This window comes from Rhineura floridana, chromosome 3 (genome assembly GCF_030035675.1).
Source record: "Rhineura floridana isolate rRhiFlo1 chromosome 3, rRhiFlo1.hap2, whole genome shotgun sequence".
NCBI classification, from domain to species: domain Eukaryota; kingdom Metazoa; phylum Chordata; class Lepidosauria; order Squamata; family Rhineuridae; genus Rhineura; species Rhineura floridana.
In genome coordinates, this window is record NC_084482.1 from 9,816,790 (window position 1) to 9,844,291 (window position 27,502).

Sequence of the window (27,502 nt, forward strand, 5' to 3'; positions counted from 1 at the left end):
GCAGACTTAAAATGCAATTATAATAGCTATAGCAGTTATCAATGCACGTCAAGCAATTAATTTTTTTTAAAGGGATTTCCGTTTTTGGCATGCATATCTAGTACAAGAGGCCCTTCTAATTGTTTATAACTCTAACCACTCACATGGAGAACCTGCGCACAAACCATACATTTAAAGCACATGATTTTCCCCAGCCTCAAAAGAATCCTGGGAAGTGTAATTTACCCCTCACAGAGCTACAATTCTTAGCACCCTTACCAAACTACATTTCCCAGGATTCCTTCGGGAAAGTCATGTGCTTTAAATGTATGGTGCACTCATGTAGCCACCAACATTGGTCAGAAATACAATAATCTCACGTGATCTGAAATATAAGCCCCCCCCCCACTCCAGTAGTGCTCTTCATGGGTTTTTTAGGGCTCTGTATGCATCCTGTTTGTAAGACAGCCTTGATGCTGCTCTGACTGGGCCAGACACCTGCACATCTCCCTCATCTGATCTTTGTGCGTTCTTTTCCTTCCTATCAGGGTTTGACGTTGTGTGACTTCCCCAAAGCATTTCTTAGTTTTTCCAGGGCTCGGCGTAAGGCAGCTTTTATGTCTGCATTTCTCAGGGTATAAATGAAAGGGTTGAGCATAGGGGTCACCACAGTGTACATGACAGTGGCCACCTTGTCCTTGTCCCCAGAGTAGGTGGAGAGGGGCCGGAAGTAGACCCCGATCGCCGTGCCATAGAAGAGGATGACCACGATCAGATGAGAAGCGCAAGTCTGGAAGGCCTTTCTCCAGCCTTGGGCAGAGGGCAATCGGAGCACAGCTTGGACAATATAAGCATAGGAGATGAGGATGAGGAGCAAGTTGCCAATGATGATGGTGCCGCCTTCAAAGAAATTCAGCATCTCACTTAGGTGCTTCTCGGAGCAAGCCATCACCAGCAAAGGCTGAGAGTCACAGAAGAAATGGTGGATGTAACGGCGACCACAGAAGGAGTGCTGGGACATCAGGATGGTATGGAGGAAGGAGTGGACGTGAGCCAGCAGCCAAGCAACAAACACCATGGCGCGGCACCGTGTGGGGCTCATCATCACGGGGTAGTGCAAGGGCTGGCAGATGGCCACAAAGCGGTCCAGGGCCATGGCACCCAGGAGGAAGTTCTCTGTGATGGCGAAGGCCACAAAGAGGTACATCTGGGCCAGGCAGCCAGCGTAGGCAATGTTTTTGCGGCCCGTGTGAAGGTTGTGCAGCATCTTGGGGATGGTGGTGGAAGTGAAGCAAACATCCACCAAGGAGAGGTGACTGAGGAAGAAGTACATGGGAGCATGGAGGAGCTGGGCATCAGAGCGGATCAGGAGGATAATGAGCAGGTTCCCCAGCAGATTCAGCAAGTACAGGCTGAGGAAGAGAGCCAAGAGGAGGTGGTCCTGCTCTGGCCGATTGGACAAACCCAGCAGGAGAAAATCAGGGGGGCTGGTGCGGTTCTCACTTTCCATGGGTCTCACCTAGGGAGACAGAACCACAGAAAAATAAGCTGAAGGCTGGGAGAGGCGTAAGAGGAGGCAAAGGTGTCACTCCCTTACTCATTTCAATTCATCTGGCTACCATCATGTAATCACACAGGCAAAGTTTCCATTCATTTCCTACTCAAACACAGGGAGCACAGTGAACCATTTGACAGCAATCAGCCCCATAAGACATTGTCAGAGCACCCACAACCTCCCAGAGCTGATCTCTAGCATCTCTGGTTAAAGAATTTGAGATGACAGAACCACTGCCAGACAGGCTATACCCGTAGCCTTTTCAGGATAGGGGCTCATCTTCAAGACCAGTCTGCAACATGGAGCCCATTTAAAATGGTTTATAGCAGGAATGGGGGATCTTTGGCCCATGGGCCAAATTTGGCCTGCTAGGCCTCCCCATTTGGCCCGTGAGGCTGTTTCAGGCAAACCACGCCCATCTGTCCTACACCAGCTGATGACTGGATATTTGGGAAACGCTCTGCCCTTCCTAAGTGCTGCACACAGGGCTTGGGAAACTTGCTCAGTCCTGTGTGCAGCATGAGTAAGGAAGTGACACAATCAGCTGGTTGTCAGGCATCTGGGAAGAGCTGTGCACAGGGCTGAGTAATCCCTTTGAGCTCCCCCCCTCCCCCATGGGCCAACTGTGACAGGTGTCAGTTACCTGATGTCATTTTGGCATCAGATGATTGCCAGGTGGGTGATCCCACCTGTGTCAGAGTTGGCCCATGGGGCTGGGGGAAGATAAAGATCTGGACTGCCAGGCCAAAAAGATTCTTCACCTCTGTTTTATGTTTTAAATTTGCCTTTCTCCTCTTCACCCTCATTCTTCTAGTCTTTCCCTCTGTCTGTTTCCTCCCACTATTGTCTCTCCCCTCTCCCCCCAAACATTTCTCAATTATTATTATTATTTATTGCATTTATATACCGCCCCATGGTCACAATCCAACATAGATTTATGCATGATTTTTTAAAAATTGGATTCAGGAATCTCTCGCACTTTTTTGTTGAACAAGCAAACCAAGAGAAAATGGTGGTGGTGGTGGTGCTGCTGGAGTGGCCCACCTTTGTTTGCGGGCATGATTTAGTATTGGTTCACAACCATCATCTGAAGACCACTGTTGTTTGATTGGTTTTACTCCTGAGTTAAAGTGCGGAGGATTGCAGACTTAAAAGTGGCTGACTGTGGCTGGGTCGTAGCCTCAGTCAGGACAAAAGAAAAAAGAAAAACTACTGGCAAACCCCAGAAGGAAAGCAGCACATACTTAAAATAATAATAATAATAATAATAATAATAATTTAATTTATGTGTCGCCTATCTGGCCGATGGCCACTCTAGGCGACGTACAAATCAGTTGCAGTAAATGCAGCACAATAAAATACACATAAAATACAATATAACAAGGAAACTATAAATAGGAATGATAACAGTTCAGAGTAATAGGCAATTAGTCCTGAAAATTAACCCTCCCCGGAAGTCCCAAAGGCCTGTCTGAAAAGCCAGGTCTTCAAGGCTTTGCGGAATACATTCAGGGAAGGGGCATGCCGAAGATCGAATGGGAGGGAGTTCCAGAGAGTGGGGGCTGCCACTGAAAATGCCCTCTCTCTAGTCCCCACCAACCTAGCTGTTTTAGTTGGTGGGACTGAGAGAAGGTCCTGAGTGGCTGATCTTGTCGGGCGGCATAATTGGTGGCGCTGGAGGCACTCCATCAGGTAAACTGGGCCGAAACCGTGTAGGGATATTACTAAAATATATAAAGAAGAACCCTGCTAGGTCAGATCAAAGGTTCATCTAGTCCAGCATTCTTTTTGCAGTTATAGCCAAACAGATGCCTTAGGGAAGTCTACAATCAGGGCATGAAAGCTTTAGCTCTCCCCTGTTGCATGTCCCCAGCAGCCTACGTTGAGAGGGTATACTGGCTCTTATCACAGAGGTTTAATGAAGATCATGGCTAAGAAATGGGACCTGCAACAAAATGTTGCAGTGTGGACAGTGGTGGCTGGCTGGTGCCCACTGGGACTGATGGGGCAGAAGGCAGGGAGCCCAACAGTCTGTGCAGCCAATTAATTCTAGTTTTGTCCCCATCCTCCTCCTCCCTGCTGAATTCTACATAGAGACTACGGAGGAGGACGCTGACAGGCAGGACTGGTTGTAAATAAGAAGGAAGGCAGGTGAGAGCAGGTTTAGGTTGGTGGGGCAGTGCCCCATTTGCTCTAATGGAGAAGCCTTCATTGAGTGTGGAGTGCTCCTGTTCAGCATCCTAGGCAACCATTCCATTTGCCTCCCCCTCCCCCCTCCTGGACATTCAATCCTTATTGGGCTGTTATGGGTTCCCCCTCCTTTGGATTTTCCCCCAAAAAGAATTTTTTTGGTACTCCTGCAAACCTTGGGGTTCCCCTAAAGTCTGCTGATTCTTCCCTCTTATGCATGGATGGTACTAGTTTGGCTATATACGGATCCACACTCGGAGAATGAGTTTGCTGTTAGTAAACAGAAATACCTGGGGCTGTATTTATCCTGTATAAATTGGTTAAATTCTTTTAAAAAGCCTTCTTCATCAATAGCCTTCAGTGTTTTCAGACCTGGGGCCCACTTTTAACCCAAACATGCACTGGGAACCCATTTCTTATTTTTTTAACCACATTTATTTATTTATATATTTATTTAATATATCCTCCCAGAAGGAGCCCAGGGCAGCATATATTTGCATAGTAGTAGTGCTGCTGTTGTGACCCATCTTAGATCAGGCCATGACCCAGTAGTGGGGCTATGCTATTGATCAGCCTAGCACTACAACGTGTGGTAGTGGATTCCATACTTCTTCTAGAGTTTTTCATGAATGGTATTGGGCTAAGATGGATCAATGGCTGCATCTGGATTAAGGCAACTCTTTAAGAAGATTGTTTTTATCTCAACATTAACGAGACTAGGAAAAACATTAAGAAGCAGAAAAGGAAATAATAATTTCATTTTTTTCTATTTGCAAAGAGTCTTTCCTTTGTTGTTATTTACATATTTCAAGCTATTTCCCAAAACAGTGTAACGCAAGCTATTCAGTAATTAAGCATGAGGCAGCACACTATAGATCATTCCACTTAGAAACTTCAGTGATGAAGTGGAATTTATTTCAGATATTTATATACTGCTTAATATTCAGAATTTCTAAGCAGTATACATAAAATGTAAAAAAAAGGAAAAGAAAGAAAAAAACTATTAAAATTCATCACAAAAAGAGAAAACTGTGCCTGCTGAAATAAGAAATATTTTATCATGTGCCTGAAGTTCAGCAAGGAGGGTGCCTGTTTAATCTTAGTTGGGAGGGAGTTCCACAGGCTTGGACCCACAACACTGACTGCACAACTCATATAACGGTTACAAGTCATGCAGCTGAAATAAACAGAAGATATAAACAAATGAAAAGTTCCACCCCTAGAAAAAAAACCCTCATAACCCAGTATTTTTTCTTCCTACTCACTCCTTGTTGCCATTGATAATTCCATATAGCCAATGCCTCACATTTATAAGAAAATCTTATTACAGTAGGGCCCCACTCATATGGCGGGTTACGTTCCAGACCCCCGCCGAAAAGCAAAAACCACTGTAAAGCGGAACCCATTGAATAGAATGTCGTGCGATGCCCAAAAACCGCCGTAAAAGCGGAACAAGTGCCGTATGAGTGGGGCTTTAGTCTAATTGAGTCTAATTGAGACTGCTGTATTAGCGAATCGCTGTAAAGCGAAGTGCTGTAAAGCGGGGCCGTACTGTACTGTAATTGCAGTGTGCCCCGTAATATAAACAGCCAGAAAATAAGATCAAAAGCAAAAGCAACAGCAAAAAGAATGTGAGCTACGCTATTTTAAAAATATTACTGCCCCAATTCAACTGTGGAGATCTGCATGCACAACATGCATGGGATAGGGAGGCCATGTGTCCTACTTTACTGACCTCTATTTGAGAGCATCCTCTCTTTGAAGGGCTATTTAAAAATAAAGAAACTTACAAAGGAACTGCAGTGAGGGGGACAGCAGACTGAGCAGGAAAACTTAGGCTGCCTAATCAGAATCTTCCCCACTATGACGAGATGTATTATACTAGTATATAAATTAAAGTAATTATTTCTAAATTTGCATCAATACCGACGCCCCTTCCTTGGAAAAAGTAAACATATCCATTCCCTTCTTTCTCTTTTACGCCAAGGTTTTTGGGGCCTTTGGGGTGTGTGTTTCAGCTGCTGGAGGAAGGGCAAGATACAAAATGTAATAATATTGTCTTTTCAGCGCCTACTGAAGACCTTTCTCTTCTAAGTAGAGACCTTTCCCAGTCTGCATCTGCATTGGAATTGCTTTTAGATCTTTCAGCTGTTTTATCTTTTGTTGTTTGCTGCCCTGGGGAGAAGAGAAGGATAATTTTTTTAATAATTTAAACTTTTAAAAGAGGATTAGACAAATTCATGCAGGATAAGTCTATCAACGGCTACTGGCCATGATGCTTATGCTCTGCCTCCACGGTCACAAGTGAGGAGAATGCTGGGCTCTCACCTCCTGCTAGTGGGCTTCCCATAGGGGCATCTGGTCAGCCACTCTGATAATAGGATGCTGGACTAGACGGGCCATTTGGCGTGACATAGCAGGGCTCCTCTTAACAATAACAACAACAATAATAATATGCAAATATCACACAATGGGCTTGAATTTGGAGATTGATTAATGACTGGATTTTTAAATCCCATATTGTATTGTGCATTTATTGTATTGTGCATTTAGCTTTCAGGCCTTGATTGTTTTTATGTTGATTTCATTTTGAATTGGCCTCTGTAGCTTTTTACGGAGAGGTAGTCTATAAATCCTGGGAAAGAAAGACAGCTATAAATATTTGTTCATTGCAATCCACTCTTGTACGCAATTTGTACATGCACAAAGAACTCCTACATTCACCCAGTTGACACTTGGTTGGCTGATAATGGGTGCTAAGAAGACAGAGAGAATGCCCCCAAATTCCAATAGTTTGAGAAGGTCAGTGGAAAGAGTTCTGATCTAGCCTTGCTCTTCCTAATTTCCTATGGCTCTTTGCTTACCTGCTTGCACCAGGCTAGTACCACCCGTCAAATACTGTAGGAGTTTCAGCCTTTTAGTCCATGTGGTCCTGGGGATATTAAGGTCATTGATTCACCACTGCTATCTGTAACTTGGGAAACTGTAATAGAGAGGTATCTTCATCGCCTTCTCCTGAAGTCATGGTGCATGATGTATCATCAGCAGAGAAGAGCCTGGATGAGATAAGGAGGGGGTATATGAACTCATTAGAATTAATGTAGCAGCATAACAGGCATGTAGCACAACAGTTCTTTACAGGCCACATCACGCTAGGGACTTGTTAGCAAAATGGATCAGCCTCGGTGGAATCCTGCTCCCCAAATTCTGTATTCATTTGGACTTTAGACTGGGCTGTTTGTGTTTAATTAGGATCTTTCATAGAAACAATAAAAGGTGATGGGTATTGTTAGCGGTTAAGTAACATTAGCCAGGACCTGCAACATCTCATCACTTTGTAATATAATGGGAAAGGCTCAGCCTTGAACCTGGGGAGATGATGTTGTTGTGATAGGATTGCTTGCTTACTTTTTTTTTTAAGGGTATTTTTGTAGCTCAACATTTGCCAGCCTGTTGCATTCTAAATGTTTTGGACTACAAATACCATCAGCCCCAGCCAGCACGACTATATGATGTTGGGGCTGATGGGAGTTGTAGTCCAAAACATCTGGATGGCACTAGCTTGGCAAAGGCTGCTATAGTTTCCTTGACACAACAGGATGTTCCTGGAGGTGACCTTCACTGGCATAGAAATTCTTCATAGGAGCCATGGGATTCATGTGATGAGTGGGGCTAGATGTTACAGCAGCAGAGGTGAGGAGTAATGGGGACTTGCTACCGGGAAGTGGCAAATTACTAGGATAAGATAAAGTACCCAGCCATTAACTGGATTAAGACCAGGCCATGAGCTAATCTAGAAGGATGTCGTCTTATCTAGGGTGAGAAGAACCCGATCCTGCTCCCAGGCATGTGAAGTGAAGCCTACTACTCTCTGGAGATGTCTGTAGGTCACTCCAGGCTTTGCCTTGTATGGTATCTCTGTTTTGATTGGATGGGTCCCGCACTCATTGTGGAAATTCTCTGCTCCACTTGGAAACAAGATTGGGTCATATTGTGGTTGGACAGATTTTGGTCCTGTCCCCATGAATGATGAGCCATAAAAATGTCCCCCAACAGATTGTGTTTGGAGCAGTGGGACACCTGAGGAAAGAGTAGGGTGGCCACATGTCTTTTCTTTCTTTTCATAGGATAGTCCTCTGTTTTGAAAGGCTATTAGACCACAGTCCTCTATCTGAAGATGTTCTGTATTTGAAGGGCTGCCTGCTCCAAAGAAAAAGAATCTGAAGAAGGGAGAGCAAGAGGGGCTTTGAAGTTGCCCATCAACAGAACAGCAAACTAACTAGGCACAAAGATCACCTGGTCACAATCTTCCTCACAATGTGGAGGGGGAAGTATTTAATGTATTTCTATTTAAATTACAGCAATTATTTCTACTTTTGCATATTAACATATAAATTAACATGTGTAGTTTTTACGCAAATCAAACCTGTGTCCTCTTTTTTGGGCAAGGCATTTCCTCTTTCTTTGCAATGAGTAAGTGGCCGAGATGAGGCAGGGATGCTTAGACCACAGCCTAGTCAGCCTTCCATGTGTTGAGCTCAGCACAGGGTGATGGTGGGCACAAAGGGCTGAAGATGTTCAGAAAGGTGTCCGAGTTCAAAATACTGCAGAAACACCACCTTAAAATCCCATAGGACTTTGGGTTGCTTTCCAAAATTTGTAAAGTGCTATACGCTTGTCACAATAATCCTAGAGCAGGGGTTTTTAACCTGTGGTCCATGGACCCCCAGGCAGTCCATGGGGAATCCATGAACTGAGTGAAAACAAAATCAATTTCCAATGCAATAAAATCAATTTTATGTTATTTATTTGTTTGTTTGTTTATGGGGGTTCATAGTTTTCATCAGATTCCCAAAGGGTTCTGTGACCCCAAAAAGGTTAAGAAACACTACCCTCAAGCAATGTTCTTCAACCTTGGGTCCCCAGATGTTGACTGACTACAACTCCCATCATCTCTGACTATTGACCATGCTGTCTGGGGATGATCAGAGTTGTAGTCCAACAACATCTGGGGACCCAAGGTGGAAGAACCACTGCCCTAAAGAGTAGTTCATGATTATTCCCATTTGGAGGAGGAGATCTGAGGCCAAAGACCACCCAAATGAGTCTATAGCTGAACTGCAATTTGATGCCTGGACTCTTGCCTATCAAACTCCCACTCTGTGTCCCCTGGATCATTATCCTGCTTAACTGGGGCCTCTCCCTTTTCAGGGGCTTTCTCTCCCTGATGCCATCTTGACACAAGTGTTTCCCACTGCTCAGAAGTAAAGCAGACAAACTGTTGGAGAGAATGCCTGACACCAGAGATAGCCTAATGAACTCAGCTGCAGTGGGACTGGGGAGAAGGACAAGGAGTCCAAGGAACCAGGGAAGGAGGCAAAACTTGCAACCCAGAGCCAGAGATCAGACCCCACACCTCATTCATATTGAACTGTTAATACTATTTTGCGAACTATAGCCCTATCACAATGAACTTGGCTCCTTAATTTCAGTGGGAATCAAGCAGCATGACGCTCTGTGTTGGGATGAGGGTATCTGTCCCCTCATCCTGTGGATAGATAGACTAAAGAAAAAAGGAGCCCAAGAAGCGTGGGAGTTCATGAAGAACGAATTACAAAAAGCGCAATCGCAAACAATTCCAAAGAGGAAGAAAAACGGAAGACATCGGAAAAAGCCAATGTGGCTACACAGAAGACTGGTGGAGGAGGTAAAAGTAAAAAAGAGCATGTATAAAGAATGGAAAGAAGGACGCATCACCAAGGAAGAGTACCGACGAGTGGCTTGGGCTTGCAGGAATAGTGTAAGGAAAGCTAAAACCCAGAATGAGCTGAGGCTGGCAAGGGAAGCGAGGAACAACAAAAAGGGGTTTTTCAGATATGTTCGAAGCAAGAGAAAGACCAAGGAAACGGTGGGACTGCTGCTCAATGAGGATGGCAAAATGTTGACAGATAACAAGGAAAAGGCAGAACTGCTCAATGCCTATTTTGCCTCTGTTTTCTCCCAAAAAGGGAACAGTGTGCAACCTTGCATCGGTAGCAATCTCAGTAAGGGGTCGGGACTGCAGTTCGAGATTGATAAGGAGATAGTCAGGAAATACCTAGTTAACCTGAATGAGTTCAAATCTCCAGGGCCTGATGAACTGCATCCCAGAGTATTGAAGGAACTTGCAGATGTACTCTCGGAACCTCTTGCCATCATCTTTGAGAAATCCTGGAGAACGGGAGAGGTGCCGGAGGATTGGAGACGGGCAAACGTCGTCCCGCTCTTTAAAAAGGGTAAAAAAGAAGATCCGGGGAATTACAGGCCGGTCAGTCTGACTTCAATACCGGGAAAGATATTAGAACGGATAATAAAAGAGTCCATTGGCAACTATCTAGATGACAATGCTGTAATTAGAAGGAGCCAGCATGGGTTTGTCAAGAAAAAATCCTGTCAAACTAATCTCATCTCTTTTTTTGATCGGGTCACTAGCTTAGTAGATGGTGGAAATGCTGTAGATGTCATCTATCTAGATTTCAACAAGGCGTTTGACAAAGTCCCCCACGACCTTTTGATTAGCAAACTAGTCAAATGCGGACTAGATGGAAATACTGTCAGGTGGATTAACAACTGGTTGGAAAACCGTACTCAAAGAGTGGTCGTCGGTGGCTCTGCTTCGGACTGGAAGGAGGACTCAAGTGGAGTGCCACAGGGTTCTGTCCTGGGGCCGATACTCTTCAACATTTTTATCAATGACTTAGATGATGGAGTGGAGGGAAGCCTTATGAAGTTTGCGGATGATACGAAACTGGGAGGGATAGCTAACACAATGGAAGACAGGAATAAAACCCAAAGGATAGACTAGAAAATTGGGCTGAAATTAATAAAATGACATTCAATAAAGACAAATGTAAGATTCTGCATTTAGGCCACAAAAACAAAATGCATGGGTACAGGATGGGAAATACCCGGCTTAGCAGTAGTGCGTGTGAGAAGGACCTTGGAATTGTAGTGGATCGCAAGTTGAACATGACCCAGTAGTGTGATGCTGCGGCAAAAAAGGCAAATGCGGTTTTGGGCTGCAGAAACAGAGCTATAGTTTCCAGGTCGAGGGAAGTAATAGTCCCACTACATTCTGCATTAGTCAGGCCTCATCTGGAATACTGCGTTCAGTTCTGGGCGCCTCATTTTAAGAAAGATATAGACAAGTTAGAGCGGGTTCAGAAGAGGGCGACGAGGATGATAGCCGGTATGGAGAACAAGTCTTATGAGGAAAGGTTGAAGGAACGTGGCATGTTCAGTCTGGTGAAGAGAAGGCTGAGGGGTGACATGATTGCACTCTTTAAGTACCTGAAGGGCTGTCCCATAGAGGAGGGTACAGATTTGTTCTCTGCTGCCCCAGAGGGTAGGATTAGGTCTAATGGTTTTAAGTTGCAGGAGCATAGATTCAGATTGGACATTAGAAGGAACTTCTTGACAGTAAGGGCAGTTCAGCAATGGAACCGACTGCCTAGGGAGGTGGTGGGATCCCCTTTGCTGGATGTCTTCAAGCAGAGGCTGGACAGCTATCTGCGGGAGATGCTCTAGCTGTGGATTTCCTGCTGTGAGCAGGGGGTTGGACTCGATGGCCTACAAGGCCCCTTCCAACTCTATGATTCTATGATTCTATGATCCCCGTCACAAGAGTCCTTTACCTTCTAAAGCTAGGTTGACAACTACAAGGAAAAGGGTCTTCTCTGTGGCAGTGGCTTTCCTCTGAAATCCCCTTCCCAGAGAGGATCTCCAGTTCAGTGTTGGTGCCCTTTAAGGGCATGGGAAAAGTTTCCAGGCATTGGACAGTGTTTTTCCCTGGGACAGATAGATAGATAGATGTGTTGGGTTTTTATTTGGATCCCTGCTGCTGATTGTATTTTCACTGCATTGCTTTAGTTATGGTCATAGCGCCCACAGAGGATAACATAAAATCATAAATGTGCATAATCTTTACTAACTATTCCATTATTATATTATGTTTACTAACATCAATCCATCATGTAAATGCCTTATAAACCTTCTAGCAGCTCTTTCCCCAACATTCTGGTATTCAGTTTTCTGCTTCCAATGCCATGTGGATTTATGGTGGTTGACATTTATTCCCACCCTTTCTCCTACAGGAGCCCAAGGTGGGAAACACCAAAGTGGTAAAAGAAATTATTATAAATAAAATAAAAACATATTTAAAACATTTTAAAATAATTAGAACCATCTAAGAACATTTTTTAAAAATCTAAAAACATATAAAACAGTCACATACACCCACAGCTAATGTCAAGGTTACCAAGAACAGACATCAAATGCCTGGGTGAACAGGAATGTTTTTAAGCTTCTCCTGAATATTATTCATAATTAGGGGGACAGACACATCAGGGAGTACATTCCACAAATGAGGAGCCACCACCAAGAAGGCCCTGTCATCAGTCAATCCCAACTGGACAGCACCGCAGCACAACCAACAGGCCCTCCCTGTAGGGCCCAAGATGGTTGCTATGTGTTATTTTATTATTTTAATGAAAATATTGTGGCTGCAAGGCAAATCTACGCAACTTCCCAACATTTGTCACACTTTAGCAGAGCCAAGAAACAGAACCTATGGAGGGACTGTACACATATACAGGCTGACTATGGTTTGAGACAGTTTTGTGGGAAGGTCTGTGGTCACTAGGCAGGGGAAAATTTGTCAGCTCTAGGGTGTCCTCAAGTCTAGTCACTTTGTCTTCTGTGAGTGAATGATTATAATTCACTCTTTTGGAAAAGGGCAAAGTGCTGCACTTATGTTGGGGCCCAAATCTTCCCCACTGCCAGCATTGGAGAGCTTGGCCTTCACCAACTGGGATCCCATGTGGAAGATACCATCTTTCACTATGTGACTGCCAAGGGTTCCTGCATTATATAGTGCACAATAGATTTTTATCACTATATCAGGAGTTCCCAAACTATGGTCCATGGACCACAAGTAGGTCACAAGCTTCATTCAGGTAGTCCATGGCATGTCAGCATTTAATATTCATATTAATTTTTAATTACATTTTTATTGCTTCTTTTATTTTGTATATTGTATTTTATAGTATTACAGTTTGCATTCCATAGAATTCAAATGGGAATACAATAAAATACAAACAATAAAAGAAGCAATAAAAATACAACTAAAAATCATACAGCATCTACCACAGTGCACTACAATTGCTACAATAGGCAGAAAAATAATTTAAGTGGTCCACCAAGACCATCAGTAATTTTCAAATGGTCCATGGGGAAAAAAGTTTGGGAACCACTGCTCTATATGTGTTAATTGGCTTATCAATGTCAGGATGTCCTGTCCATTGTCAGCAACTGTTTTGTGAATGACCAGTTAATTACTTAATTATGGCTGTACTTTTTCTACATTTCATTTCCCTCCAACCTTGCTGTTTACAATCTGAAATGCAGGTGCAGAGACCATGATATATGTGTTGATCTTTAAGATGCCACAAGACTGTTATTTTTGCAAGAGACTAAGGCTGTAATCCAGTACACATCTGCTCAGAAATCAGCTCCATTGGGTTCAACGAGACTTACTCCCAGGTAAGTGTGTATTGCATTGCAGCCTAACAGAGCTACCTACCCCTCTAGAAACTGCACTCAATGTGGTTCCCTCTCAACCTAACGATGGCCATTTTGTGAAAGAAAGGACAGAGCAGGGCAGAAGGAGGGGCGTGTTAGAATGTCTCAATAGCACACTTGTGAAAATAGCGTATATGTTTGAAGAAGCCTCTGGCAGGATCGGAAGAGTCAAAGGACCAGTTGGAAGGGGCAGAAGGGTTCCTAGGCCCCAGAACTTTAAGGCTGAAGAAAGGGGATGGGAAAAGATGAAAAGACATTTTGCCCTAAGGCTCCAAAACGCCCCAAACCAGCCCTTCTCTTGAAAAACCCGCTGAGAATCCTCTTAGGCACAGTTGCAATATGTATGAAGTATTTGCATTCACAACCTCCCCCCCCCCGCGCCCCTTCTGTCTCTGTGCGTGATTCCATAGGGCTTTTGGCGCCTGGGTGGTCTGCTGAGGGAGGGACTAAGGCCTAGGCCTCAAGCGTGGCTTTTATTGCCAGGAATCCCATCTCCAGGACAGGCCTCAGCCAGGAGTGCAAGATCGTCCCCTAGTGGTTCGTTTTGAAACAACGTGCCCTTCGTGGAAAGTCCATTAAATGTCAAACCAGATTAGATTTGAGTCCTGCTGCTAGTCGTCACGATTTCACTTTACAATACTGTATTGAGAATTTCGAAAAAATTAGGTCTTCCTTGGAGCACATTATTTTCTCTGTCACCTTCCTAGGCAGGAATTGTGTCCCTGTTGCTCCTAGGCTGATGAAAGAACCCAGATCTCTCGATCGCTACACCTTGTGCTCAAGATTATGTCTTCCCAGAAAGATGACAAGGAGAAGCTTTGTGAAGTCCTGGATGGGGGCGAGAGGGGCCTGAGATGACATGTGACATACAACAAATAGGTCAGGAACCGGTGCCATCCAGCTATCACAGGGTTAAGAGCCCAGACACAGGCAGGGCAGCCTCAAGATAATTGCACCACAAACAGAGTTACTGTAGTTTAAAGACTGTGTGTGTGTGTGGCTGGGCAAGAGACCATAAGTGTTCCCCCTGAACTGGCAAAGTGTTGAGGGAGGTGGGGTGGAAAAACTGAGCAAGCACCCGAGAGTCATGTGGTTCATGCAAGAAAGTCCCTCCCCACTGCCTTACTTCCCCTGCCAGCTTTGCAAGGCACCAAGCCGAGGGTCAGAACTTGAATGCAAGAAACTACCTTATACCGTACTGAGTCAGACCACAGGCACATCTAGCTATTGCTGACAGCAGCTATCCAGGATTTCAGATCCACACATTAAAAGCACATTTAAAGCACATGGCTTCCCCCAAAGAATCCAGGGAACCGTAGTTTACCCCTCACAAGCTACAGTTCCCAGGATTCTTTGGGGGAACACATCTGCTGTAAATGTCCTTTATGTGTATGGTGTGGACATCTCTCCCAGCCTTACCTGGCGATGTTGGGGATTGAACCTGGGATCATCTGTATGCAAAGCAGGTGTTCTACCACTGAGGTATGGTCCTTGCCTTAGGAGAAGATGCAGCCACATTGCTGAAACAAAGCAGGTCTGGGACTGCTCAGTGTCTGGGATCCCTATATCTGACACAGCTTTGGTTTCCATCATTGAAGAAAGGTCAGATATATTATCAATGCGAGAGAGGGGGAGTAAGTAGAACAGCCTTCCCCCAACCTTGTGTCCTTGTGGACTACAGTTCCCATCAACCCCAGCCAGGTTGGGGAAGGGTGACGTAGTGGATAGCATGTTGTACTTAGACCAGGATTCAAATCTCTTCTTCGCCTAGAAGCTCACTGGGTGACCTTGGGCTAGCCATTATCTGTCTCAGCTTAACCTGAGCGGATTATTTTCTGTTGTAGTGGATGAACATTTTTAGCATTAATTATGGTTTTTTTATTCATTTGTTATTTCTAACTTGTAGGTTACTTTTTGAAACTTTTTTTGTTGTACAAAGCAATGAATAAAATAAATAAATAACCACCTTTCCTCACAGGGTGAAAAAAATATCGGAGTGGGGGAAGAGATACTGTCTTGAAGTCTTTGGAGGAAAAGTGGGATACAAGTGCAGTTCTTAAAGAGCTGGTTTTCAGGGGCTACTGAATGACTGCATCATCATTAAGTACTCCAAGATAAACCCCTTGGCAAGCTCAGCTAAATCTAAAAGGGAGTGGGAAACAGACAAAGATTTTGTGGTGGTTGAGTCCAGTTTCCTTTGACCTCTACTCCCGGTTGGCCCCCAGGGTCCTGGCAAAGTCTGAAGCAGAACATGGCCAAATGGGCAAGGCCAGTTACAGTCACACTCAAATGTATGTGAGGACTGCACTGGCAGAACACCTGGGAACTTCTCTGGAATTTGCTCATTTCTTATCTTTGTGTACAACCAAGCGAGCCCCAGAGCCTGTGTTTAGTGAGAAGATGGCCTCAGCCCTGCAACATAGCTATCTTAAAAGCTCTCTCTCTCTCCCTCCCTCTCTCTCTCTCTCTCTCCACACCCCAAACTGAGTGGTACAACCTGCAAACAGCTTTCCCACATGATTCAGCTGATAGAGTAAACTGGCCCTGATTTATTGCCTGCTACCCCCCTTTGTGTTGATAACTGACTAGATAATTTGGCTTTTGCCCCACTGACATAGCTTTGTGCTAAGAAGTTAGTCCATATCTATTCTGATCATTCTCAGAGCTTTCTTTTAACTGGCTCTCACATGCTTTGCTCCAGAGAGATGGCCAACATCTCTGCCTGATGTGCCTAAATCACAGGCAGTTGATCACAGGCCATTCCATCGGGTAATAGGAGAACGAGAGAGATTTGGCTATTTCTCTTCACAAACTCTTTCCATACTAGCAGGTCGTTATAAGGTCTAGTGCCTGCATATTATTATTATTATTATTATTATTATTATTATTATTATTATAACTACTACTACTACTACTACTACTACTACCCGCCTTTCACCCAAAGATCACGTTACAACAGTTTTAAGCATGTAATTAAAAACAGTTACAAACAACTTAAACCTAAAAACAACTTTCCCCACCTCCTCCTTTCAAGTCCTGTTTCCTTTTGTGCTGTGTCTTTTAGATTGTAAGCATGAGGGCAGGGATGTGTTCTCATTATGTTTTTAAGCCACTCTGGGATACTTTTTTGGCTGAAGAGCAGGATAACAGTTATGTAAATTTTTTTACAGCATGTAAATAGATACATTGTAAATAGATAAATAAGTTGGGAGTTGAAAAGGCCTAACTGATAGTCCTTAATCAATGCCTTAAGCGCGTTTCGCTTCCCCCCTTTTTTTGCAAGTCCACAGAGAAAAGCCTCCTCCCCAGGGTGTCTTGAATACACTTGTGATTTTTTAATTCTCCTCACATTTAAAAATAATTGCCTAAGTCTCCCTTCACATGCACACTCTCTAACGTAGGAGCTGCTTTCATGTCATATGAACCCACAATGCAACAGACAGTGCATGTGTGAATAACATGGTCAAATGAGCAAAGTCAGCAACATGAGTGGTTCCAAACCAGTCAGTAATGTATGTATGTATGTATTATTTGATTTATATCTCACCCTTCCTCCCAGCAGGAGCCCAGGGCAGCAATCTCCTAGCAAGATATTGATTCTGTAGGAAACATTCCTACAGCTAGGCCTCCCTCACCTGGTCATACTGTTCACACTTGACTCTTCACAGGGTGAATCTAAGAAGAGCCCTGTTGGCTCAGGCCAATGACCCATCTAGTCCAGCATTCTGTTTGCACAGCGGCCAACCAGATGCCTGTGGGAAGGCAGCAAGCAGGACCTGAGCGCAAGAGCACTCCCCCCACTGGTCATTCCCATCACTTGGTATTCAGAGGCATACTGCCTGCAACAGTGGAGGTAGAAGTGTGGAATCTCATGATGTTGATGCGGTTCCCACGCTCTTTACTGCCCATGTCAAAGTGGCCTAGGGTCTCCTATTCTAAATTTGTAATTGAGCTGAATATGAAGTTTTTTCCCCTCTGACAACTCATACTAGATTTCTTTTGCTAGACAGTAACTATTTCCATGTTGCTCTGATCACCCACCAGGACCTGCCTCCCCTAAGGCTACTTAAGTTCAGTGTTCCCTATTATTGCAAAGACATTGTCAATTTGTTTTTAAAAAGTTTCCTCATTAACTTCTTTGTTTGTTTATCTGTCATAATTGGTTGGCAGGAGAGGGTGTCTCCTTAGGGAAATCTGGTAGAAAATTAGTTTTATTACTGAGCAATCCCTTAAGGGGCTAATTAATAGAAACTCTGTTGTGGCTCCAGCATCTCAAGATAGCGTCTGTGGGAGGGGTGTTTTTGCAAATCTGCATGAGGCCGGAGCCTGCTGTAAAGTAAATTAGCATCTGGTTCCCCAATATGTGAAGTATAGCATCCACTGGCAAAAATCTTGTAAGACTAACTCAAACAAAGCACATTAAAGGCTAGTTTAGTGCGGCATGTGACTGCATAGCAAAAACCTGCGTCATCAGTAGGTATGGGAGAGTAGAAAGATGTTATCAAAGAGTTCTCTATATGATGGCATACATGATAAAATTGCAGAGAAAACTCAAGTAACATCCACGAAACTATTACAACCCCCAAATATACATAAAGTAATAATAATTAAAACAGATAAAATCAGTAAAACTTGTAAAATGAATATATATGAGTGGAATTCAACATAGTACTAAGACTCTTAGAGCAACAGAATGTTTTCCTCCTCTCCTCCCCAGTGCACCCCCTAAATCTGTTCTAGGGGCTCCCCCAATCCTCTGGAGCAGGTTTAGGAAGGGTGCAGGAAAGTCAGGAAACTAACTCCTTATCAATGGCTGGGAGGGAATTGCCTCCTTTAAGTCAACATCTCTGAAGCGATTTGGCTGAGGACTGGACAGTGGCACTTACAAATGGACTGTCCCCATTAGAAACCAAATTGAATATTGGACAAAGAAATAGCTAAAACAGCATATGTGGCTATGGAATTGGGCTCTAAACAGCAGCTGGAGCTATAGTGGTTCATGGCAGCTACCAGAGACTGAAAATTAAAATAAATAAAATAAATAAATACACCAAATAAATACACCAAATGTAAACATAACAAGACCCAAAATATAAGAACTCCATAAGTGTATAACTATGAAACACCGAAAAGTAATATCAGGCCACATTAAGGTAAGGCAAACTGGTAGAACAATCTGTTTGGATATGGAGCTCTATGTTAACAGAGACCTATAGATGTGCCTGGGAGACCCAAGAGGACAGAAATCACCATTGTAATTTTAGAGTGAGAGACAAAACAAAATGGGGTTTATCCCAAGACATGAGCTGGCAGCGTCTTGAATGTTATATGCTTCAGCAATAAAAGCAAGCAGCCAATCACCATTAGATGCCCTACAGCATTTGATAGTATGGAATGGCTCTTCCTGCACATGTTCTTTGAGAAGCTGAATTTTGGAGAGCTTTTTAAACTTAAGTAAAACAGATTACCAGAATCCAAGGTAAGTATCTGAACAAATGGCCTGACTTCCCAACCCATCCCCTTGGATACCACAGAGGAGAGAGCTGGAAATAAATGTTCCTTATTTGATATGTTTAAAATACTTTGCCTACTCTAGGATGCACACCTTAATGTAGTGAGAGTGTTTGAGAGTGTTGAAGAAGCTGAGGGCAATGCCATCAGGAGTCTAGACCAAGAGGCTAGACTCCTAGCAGGGGCACCCAAGGTGGAATGGTCAAAGCTGAGACACCAGACTAAGATGCATCCACACTCAGAGGAAGGTAATGGTAAACCACCTCTGAATACCTCTTACCACAAAAACCCTATGAACAGAGTATCCAAAATGCAACACAAGATGGTGCTGGAAGATGAGACCTCCAGGTCAGAAGGCACTCATCGAGCTACTGGGGAAGAACAAAGGACAAGTACGAGTAGCGCTGTGACTAATGACGCAGCTGGGTCAAAGCCGAAAGGAAGCCCAGAGGCTGATGCGCACAGATGCGAAAGGAGAGTCCAGAGTTGTACGACGCACACAATAGGAACATGGAATGTGAGAAGCATGAACCAGGGAAAGTTAGAAATTGTCAAATAAGAAATGGAACTTATCAACATTACAATACTTGGTGTGAGTGAACTAAAATGGATGGGAATGGGACATTTTCAATCAGGCAACTACAAAATAGTATATGCAGGAAATGATAAATTAAGAAGAAACGATGCTGCTTTAATAGTGAGAAGTGATGTAGCAAAAGCAATTAGGAGCTATAATGCTAGGTCTGAGAGAGTGATATCAATGAGAGTCAACGGGAAATCTATAACCATTATCCAAGTCTATGCTCCAACGGCAAACACAAAAGAAGAGGAATTGGAGAGATTTTATGCAGAAGTATAGGAAGAAATTGATCACACACCAAACAAGATGTTCTGATAATCACGGGGGACTGGAATGCAAAAGTAGGGAAACAGAGAATAACTAGGAATTGTGGGAAAATGGGGCTTAAGAGATAGAAATGAAGCAGGTGAAAGACTTATTGAATTCTGTGAAGCCAATAATCTGTTTCTAGCAACACATTTTTTGAGCAACCAAAAAGACAACTGTACACGTGGACATCACAAAATGGTCAATATAGGAATAAAATTGGTTATATATAAAATTGGAAGCAGAAGATGGAGAAGTTCCATACTTTCTGCAAAAACAAGACCAGGAGCAGACTGTGGTACAGATCACGAACTGGTAATATCGGAAATCAGAGTAAAGCTACAGAAGAACAACAAAACCATCATAACGCCAAGATACAATTTAAACAACATCCCAGAAGAATATAAAGAGTAAATAAGGAACAGATTTGAGGCTTTAAACCTAGTTGATAGAGAATCAGAAGAACTATGGATTGAAGCAAGAGACATTATCAGGGAAGAATATAAAAAGACAATAAATGTAAATGTACTGCCTTCAAGTCGATTCTGATTTATGGCGACACTATGAATAAGGTTTTCATGGTAAGCGGTATTTAAAGGGGGGTTACCATTGCCTTCCTCTGAAGCTGAGAGGCAGTGACTGGCCCAAGGTCACCCAATGAGTTTCATGGCTGTGTGGGGATTTGAACCCTGGTCTCCCAGGTCGTAGTCCAACACCTTAACCACTACACCACACTGGCTCTCTTAATTTTATAATTATAATTATATAATTATAAATATAAGGAGAATAGACTCTGTTCTTGTTTGTTAAAGCAAGGCTCTGTTGTAGAGCCAGCTGACTTGAAATTAGTGGCCTTCTTGTCCCTGGGAAATCTAAGGCTAGTAATACTGCTGGTCTCCTACATTCTAGAGCAGCCTTTCCCAACCAGTGTGCCTCCAGATGTTGTTGGACCACAATTCCCATCTTTCCTGACCATTGGCAATGCTGGCTGAGGCTGATGGGAGTTGTGGTCCAACAACATCTAGAGGCACACTGGTTGGGAAAGCTGTTCTAGAGAAAGGATGATAGACAGAACTCTTAAAATGGTTAAAAGAGAGAAGGAAAACAAAAGCAAAAGGAGACAAAAACACGGTCAGAACCCCAAATGCAATAATACAGCAACAGGTACGCAGGGACAAACAGAACTATTACAACAATTATTGTATAGAATTAGGATAATAAAAAAGGTAGAACAAGAGCTTTATTCCAAAAGATTAGAGAAATTAAAGGAAAATTTAAACTGAGAGTAGGGATGTTGAATAATCAACGGGAATACACTGACTGATATAAAATAAAAGGAATATGGAAGCAATACACTGAAGAACTATACAGAAGAGATGCATGAATGACAGGTTCCCCATGCTTGGTCTGCACCATTCCCATATAAGGCCGGATCGTGAGGGCTACTTTTTATACCAAAAGGGGCACAGGGGTGAGGAGACTTCAACCCTCCTACACCATACCTTCCCATGCTTTTTTGATTCAGGCCTTCTTCTCCTGTTATGGCTTTGATACCCCAATTGTAGCAGAGAAAAGTTCCAGACATAAAGTCAGGGAGGGTTCTACTCCCTTTACCTTTACATCCGCCCAGAGGAGGCTGGTCCATTGGACAAAACGGGGCACTGCCCCACTAACCTCAGTCTGCCCTCAGCCAACCCTCACCTGGCAGTCTTTATTTACATCTAGGGGGTGGCATTCCTGTCTGTCAGCTTCCTTCTCCTTAGCCTGGCTGTTGACCTTGTAGAACTCAGCAGGGAGGAGGATGGAGGCGGTGCTAGAATGAGTTGGCTCCACCTGTCATTGGCTCTGGCTCCACCTACAGCTCATCTCCTTGCCTTCAGCCCTACCGGTCCCAATGGGCACCAGCTACCACTGCATCTCCCCCTTGTTGATTATTTTATTTATTTATTTTACAATTTGAAGGATTACATGCAGATAAGGAAAATTACATCCAGCTCAAAAAAATGATAGATGTATTCATAGTATTCATTCAAAATGTATTTTGAAAGCATAAATGTAATACATTATGCATATATTTGCATGTAGAAGATCCCAGGTACAATCTGTGGCATCTCCAAACCTTGGAGAACCACTCTCAGTCAGAATAGACAATACTGAGCAAGATGGACCCAAGGTCTGACTGGGTAGAAAGCAGCTTCCTATATTCCTCTATCACTGGAAAAGCCTTACCCTGTTTTTTCCCCATCTGAGCCAATATCCAAGTCTTAACCAATCTTCCTTTCAGTGCTGGAAGTGTGTGGTCACACCACGTAGATGCTGCAATCAAAACCTTGCCCAGCTCTGCTATACTGTATTATGTCACATATCAACAAAACAGTATTTGGGAATTATTCTCTTTTATAATGATACAAACTGAAAATGCAAGATCTTCTGCATACTGCATGGATTCTGGAATTGTCATCTTTTTCCATCTATGTTTGAAGTTTCTGCCTGTAAACCTTCCAATATCAATAGTGGCTGATACATCTGAGCAATCCTACACTCCAGTTATCCTGCTGAGAGGCTGTAACAGATATGGGACTCTGTGGCCCTCCACACTAGTTGCTGAACTACAACTCGCATCATCCCTGACTTTTGGCCCTGCTGGCTGGGGCTGATGGAAACTGGAGTCCAATAACGTCTGGAGGACCACAGGTTCTCCTATTCTGGACTGTAGAGTATGGTTTGTTGTTGTTATATGTCTCCAAGTCAACTATGACTTATGGCAACCCTATGAATCAGTGACCTCCAAGAGCATCTGTCATGAACCACCCTGTTCAGATCTTGTAAGTTCAGGTCTGTGGCTTCCTTTATGGAATCAATCCATCGCTTGTTTGGCCTTCCTCTTTTTCTACTTCCTTCTGTTTTTCCAAGCATTATTATCTTTTTGTAATGAATCATGTCTTCTCATTATGTGTCCAAAGTATGATGACCTCAGTTTTTTAGCTTCTAGTGACAGTTCTGGTTTAATTTGTTCTAACACCCAATTATTTGTCTTTTTCACAGTCCATGGTATCTGCAAAGCTCTCCTCCAACACCACATTTCAAATGAGTTGATTTTTCTCTTAGCCACTTTTTTCACTGTCCAACTTTCACATCCTTTTCTAGTTCTCTCACAGCTGCCCTCCCCTGTCCCAGCCTTCTGATTTCTTGACTATTGTCTCCATTTTGGTTAGTGACTGTGCCAAGGTATTGATTCTTGACAAGTTCAATGTCCTCATTGTCAACTGTAAAGTTACATAAATCTTCTGTTGTCATTACTTTAGTCTTTTTGACATTCAGCTGCAGTCCTGCTTTTGTGCTTTCCTCTTTAACTTTCATCAGCATTCGTTTCAAATCATTACTGTTTTCTGCTAGTAGCATGGTATCGTCTGCATATCTTAAATGACTGATATTTCTCCCTCCAATTTTCACACCTCCTTCATCTTGGTCCAATCCTGCTTTCCATATGATATGTTCTGTGTATAGATTAAATAAATGGGGTGATAAAATACAACCCTGTCTCACACCCTTTCCGATTGGGAACCAATCGGTTTCTCCATATTCTGTCCTGACAGTAGCCTCTTGTCCAGAGTATAGGTTGCACATCAGAACAATCAGATGCTGTGGCACCCCCATTTCTTTTAAAGCATTCCATAGTTTTTCATGATCTACACAGTCAAAGGCTTTGCTGTAATCTATAAAGCACAGGGTGATTTTCTTCTTAAATTCCTTGGTCCGTTCCATTATTCAACGTATGTTTGCAATATGATCTCTGGTGCCTCTTCCCTTTCTAAATCCAACTTGGACGTCTGGCATTTCTCGCTCCATATATGGCAAGAGCCTTTGTTGTAGAATCTTGAGCATTACTTTACTTGCATGGGATATTAAGGCAATAGTTCAATAATTACTGCATTCCCTGGGATCCCCTTTCTTTGGAATTGGGATGTATATGGAACTCTTCCAGTCTGTGGGCCATTGTTTAGTTTTCCATATTTCTTGACATATTTTTGTCAAAACAAACCTATTTTCCATTAAGTCAGTAATGACATTTACTACATTACTTTAATAATATAACAGTGAGCTGTATATGCTAATTCTGGATGAAGTAAGAACCAGGCTTCAAAATGTAAGCAAGTTGACAGCATTGCTTTCTAAAAATCTGTCTCATTTTCTATGTCTCATTTGCAAAAACAGTCCAGCAAGGAGTGGAGATAAAATCTCTCCAGGAACCCCAAGATTAGTGATTTATCAGTCTTTTGATATTTAAATCTAAAGCCAAATATAGGAAATGGCCTGCTTGGAATTCTAAGCATTGATGATTAACCCAGATTGTCTATTCCCCAAGTGACAATGGGCTTTTAAATCCCTTAAGTGACCTCTAGATGGACAGTGGGGAAAGGACACAATAGAGTGATTCTTCATTAACAGACATCCCCATTGCTGGATATGAACCCTTCCAACCATGTATTTCTGCTTCTGAATCCATCCAGAAAAATACATGTTGCAGAAGCTGTTTAAAATGGATGCACATGCTGGGGGATTTGTCCTGGCAATTTTACCACTGGTTTATTCTGTTGGAAGATGGAACTGCTGCTGCTGGATGTGACTGCAGGGCTCTAGCAGTAGGCTGGTGGTAAATTGCTGCTTGAAGAATCCTTAAGTAGTTTGCTTGACTTGACCATATAATGTTTGGAAGAAAGTGCAGAGGGTAGAGCAGGGGGAGCCAACACGTTGTCCTCCAAGAAGCAGGCAGAGAGTGGAAAGAATAACAAAACAGGGAGAGGCAGGACTTGTGAGGGGATGGAAGGTGATACATAGAATCGTAGAATTGTGGGGAGAATCATAGAGCTAGAGGGGACCTTGTAGGCCAAGGGATGGGCAAAAGGTAGATCTACTAGTAGATTTCTGGTTGATTTGCAGTAGATAGATCAGTGTGGATTTCTGACTCCCAATTGTTTAGCAACAACAGCACAATTATTTCTCAACCTAAATTAGGCTGTTGAAATTAAGAAAAGTGTGGGGTAATTAGGAGTGGATTTTTGACCTATAACAACTGTGAATCAGGTGATGCTAAATTTTCCATGTGTGGTGGCACCCATAATTTCTATCCTTATAATTCTTTCAGGTAGTATTGGTATCCCAGGTTTAAATTGGTTTAACAGACACTCCTTCTTCTCAGGGAAACCTGGGATTAGTAGTTAGGGGAGGGGGGCTAGGAATCTGTGACAGTACCCCCCCCAAACTGCAGTTCCCAGATTTCTTTGTGGGAAGCCATAGACATTGATTGATATAATGCAAACATTCCTTAGATAGATTTGCCAACTGGCTTTTTCATTCAGCCAGGAGCGTGGGCATAGTTGCATCCTGTTAGAGCAGAACACAGATTACCAGATTACTCTCTTCTCCGTTTCACATTACACAGCCCAGGCTGGTCCTACCATTATTTATTATTTATTTTATTATTGCATTTATATTCCACCTTTCCTCCAAGGAGCTCAAGGTGACGTGTATAGTTCTTGCTCTCCATTTTATCCTCACAACAACCTTCCAAGGTAGGTTAGACTAAGAGACTGTGATTGGCCCAAGATCACTCAGCAAGCTTCATGGCTGAGTGGGAATTTGAACCCTGGCCCCCCGGCTCCTAGATCAACACCCTAGACCAGCCTTTCCCAACCAGTGTGCCTCCAGATGTTGTTGGACTACAATTCCCATCTTTCCTGACCATTGGCAATGCTGGCTGAGGCTGATGGGAGTTGTGGTCCAACAACATCTGGAGGCACACTGGTTGGGAAAGGCTGCCCTAGACACTACACCACACTGGCTGTCATTAGGCTGAGTGAGGCAGCCACCTCAAGGCAGCAGATTTTGTGTGTCATGAAAGGGTAGCAAATGCTTAGTTATTGAATTTGTTTTTATTGTATTATTATTGGCAGGGAGAGGGGAGACGTGTTTGTGGGATTTTCTGCCTCGGGTACCAAAATAACTTGGTTGACCTTGGGTGCTATACAACAGGACTTGGGGTGGGGTGTGCGTGAGGCATTTACTGCTCCCTCTCAAGCACAAAATGTCTTGGGTAAGCCCTGTGCAGAGCACCCTGTACGACTGACCTTAGTTCTGGGATGCATGTGTCTACAGCAGGGATGGAGAACTTCAGGCCTGGGGGGTCAAATCCAACCCTTCAGGTCTCTCCAGCTGGCCCTTGGAACTCTCCCCAGATCATACAACCTTCCCAGACCACACCCCTCACCAGATCTGCTTCACATCTCCGTGAGTGGTTTTGCCCAGCTGGAAGGTTGTAGTGTATTGGCCCTCTAGACTTGCCATGCCAGAAATGAGCGAGTCAGCTTCCAGGCTGTGTGTAGTTTAGCTTCAGGTCTGCATTACAAGCAGCACCATGCTGCAGGGTTTATTCCCTCTATCAACTGTTTTATATTAAAGCTATTGTTGTTATATATCCTCTCTGTGGCCTCCTCTTCACGATACTTTTCAAATGTGGCCTTGAGCTCTGATGTCTTTTGTTTGTCTAGAATAGATGGAGGATAGAGGGGTTTGTGTGAGTGTGCATAAAGCTAGCCTACCATACAAAGGTAAAATTCACATTGATTGCTCTGCCCATTTTTGCTTCTGGCCTTGCCCACCACTGGCATGTGGCCCCTGGAAAGTTGCAAGAAAGGAATATGGCCCTTGGGCTGAAAAAGGTTCCCAACCCCTGGTCTACTGGGTGGGTTATCTCAATGGAACATTTAACCCAAAGCATCTCTTAAAAGTATTTTTAGTTTGTAACCAGCTCTTCTGGCTGCTTCTTTAATCTCATTGTTCCTGAGGGTGGAGATGAAGGGGTTCAACATGGGGGTGACTACAGGGTACATGATGGGAGCTATGGTGTCCTTCCCCCCAGAGTTCCTGGAAGGAGGCTGGAAATAGACCCAGATGAGGGTGCTATAGAATAAGACCACTACAGTCAAGTGAGAGCTACAAGTGGAGAAAGCCTTCAGCCTCCTGGCCGCAGAAGGGACCTTCAACATGGTATAGAAAATGAGCACGTAGGAGATCATGATGAGCAGGAATGGGACCGAGACGTCTATCAACCCTTCACTCATCACTAAGGTCTGAAGGGGTTTCATGTCAGAGCAGGAGATTCTCATTAGGGGCTGGATGTCACAGAAGAAATGGGGGATCTCCCGGCTGACACAAAATGAGAGGCGGGAAGGCAGCAACGTGTACATCAAGGACAGGGTACTAGACAGCCCATGAGATGGCTGCCATGAGTATGCATTGCTTGTGGCTCATCAGGGTGGCATAACACAAAAGGTGGCAGATGGCAACATATCGGTCGTAAGCCATGGAAGCCAGCAGGAAACTGTTGGTGTTGGCGAAAGCAAAGAAGAAGTACATCTGAGAAAAGCACCCTCCATAGGAGATGGCAGTTGACCAGGATAGCAAGGCCTGCAGCATCTTGGGAATGGTGGCAGAAGTGAAGCCGATGTGAGCTAGCGAAAGATTGCTGAACAAGAAGTACATGGGGGTGTAGAAGAGGCTGGGGTCCAAGTGGATGAGCAGAAGAATGAGTAAGTTCCCCAGCAGGGCCAGCAGGTACATAGAGAAGAAGAGCATGGAGAAGAGGCCCTGGAGCTCTGGACGGGTGGTGATGCCTAGGAGGATGAACCCAGAGATGGTGGTCTCATTCTGCTGCCCCATGGCTCAGCTGAGGAGGAGAACAAGAGATTGAGAAGCATCCTGAA

The 27,502-nt window shown here is 43.7% G+C and overlaps 1 pseudogene; it reads right to left on the bottom strand.

Moving 5' to 3' along the window:
- Window positions 1–523: 523 nt before the first annotated feature.
- Window positions 524–27,458, bottom strand: LOC133382044 (olfactory receptor 1L6-like; annotated as a pseudogene).
- Window positions 27,459–27,502: the final 44 nt, after the last annotated feature.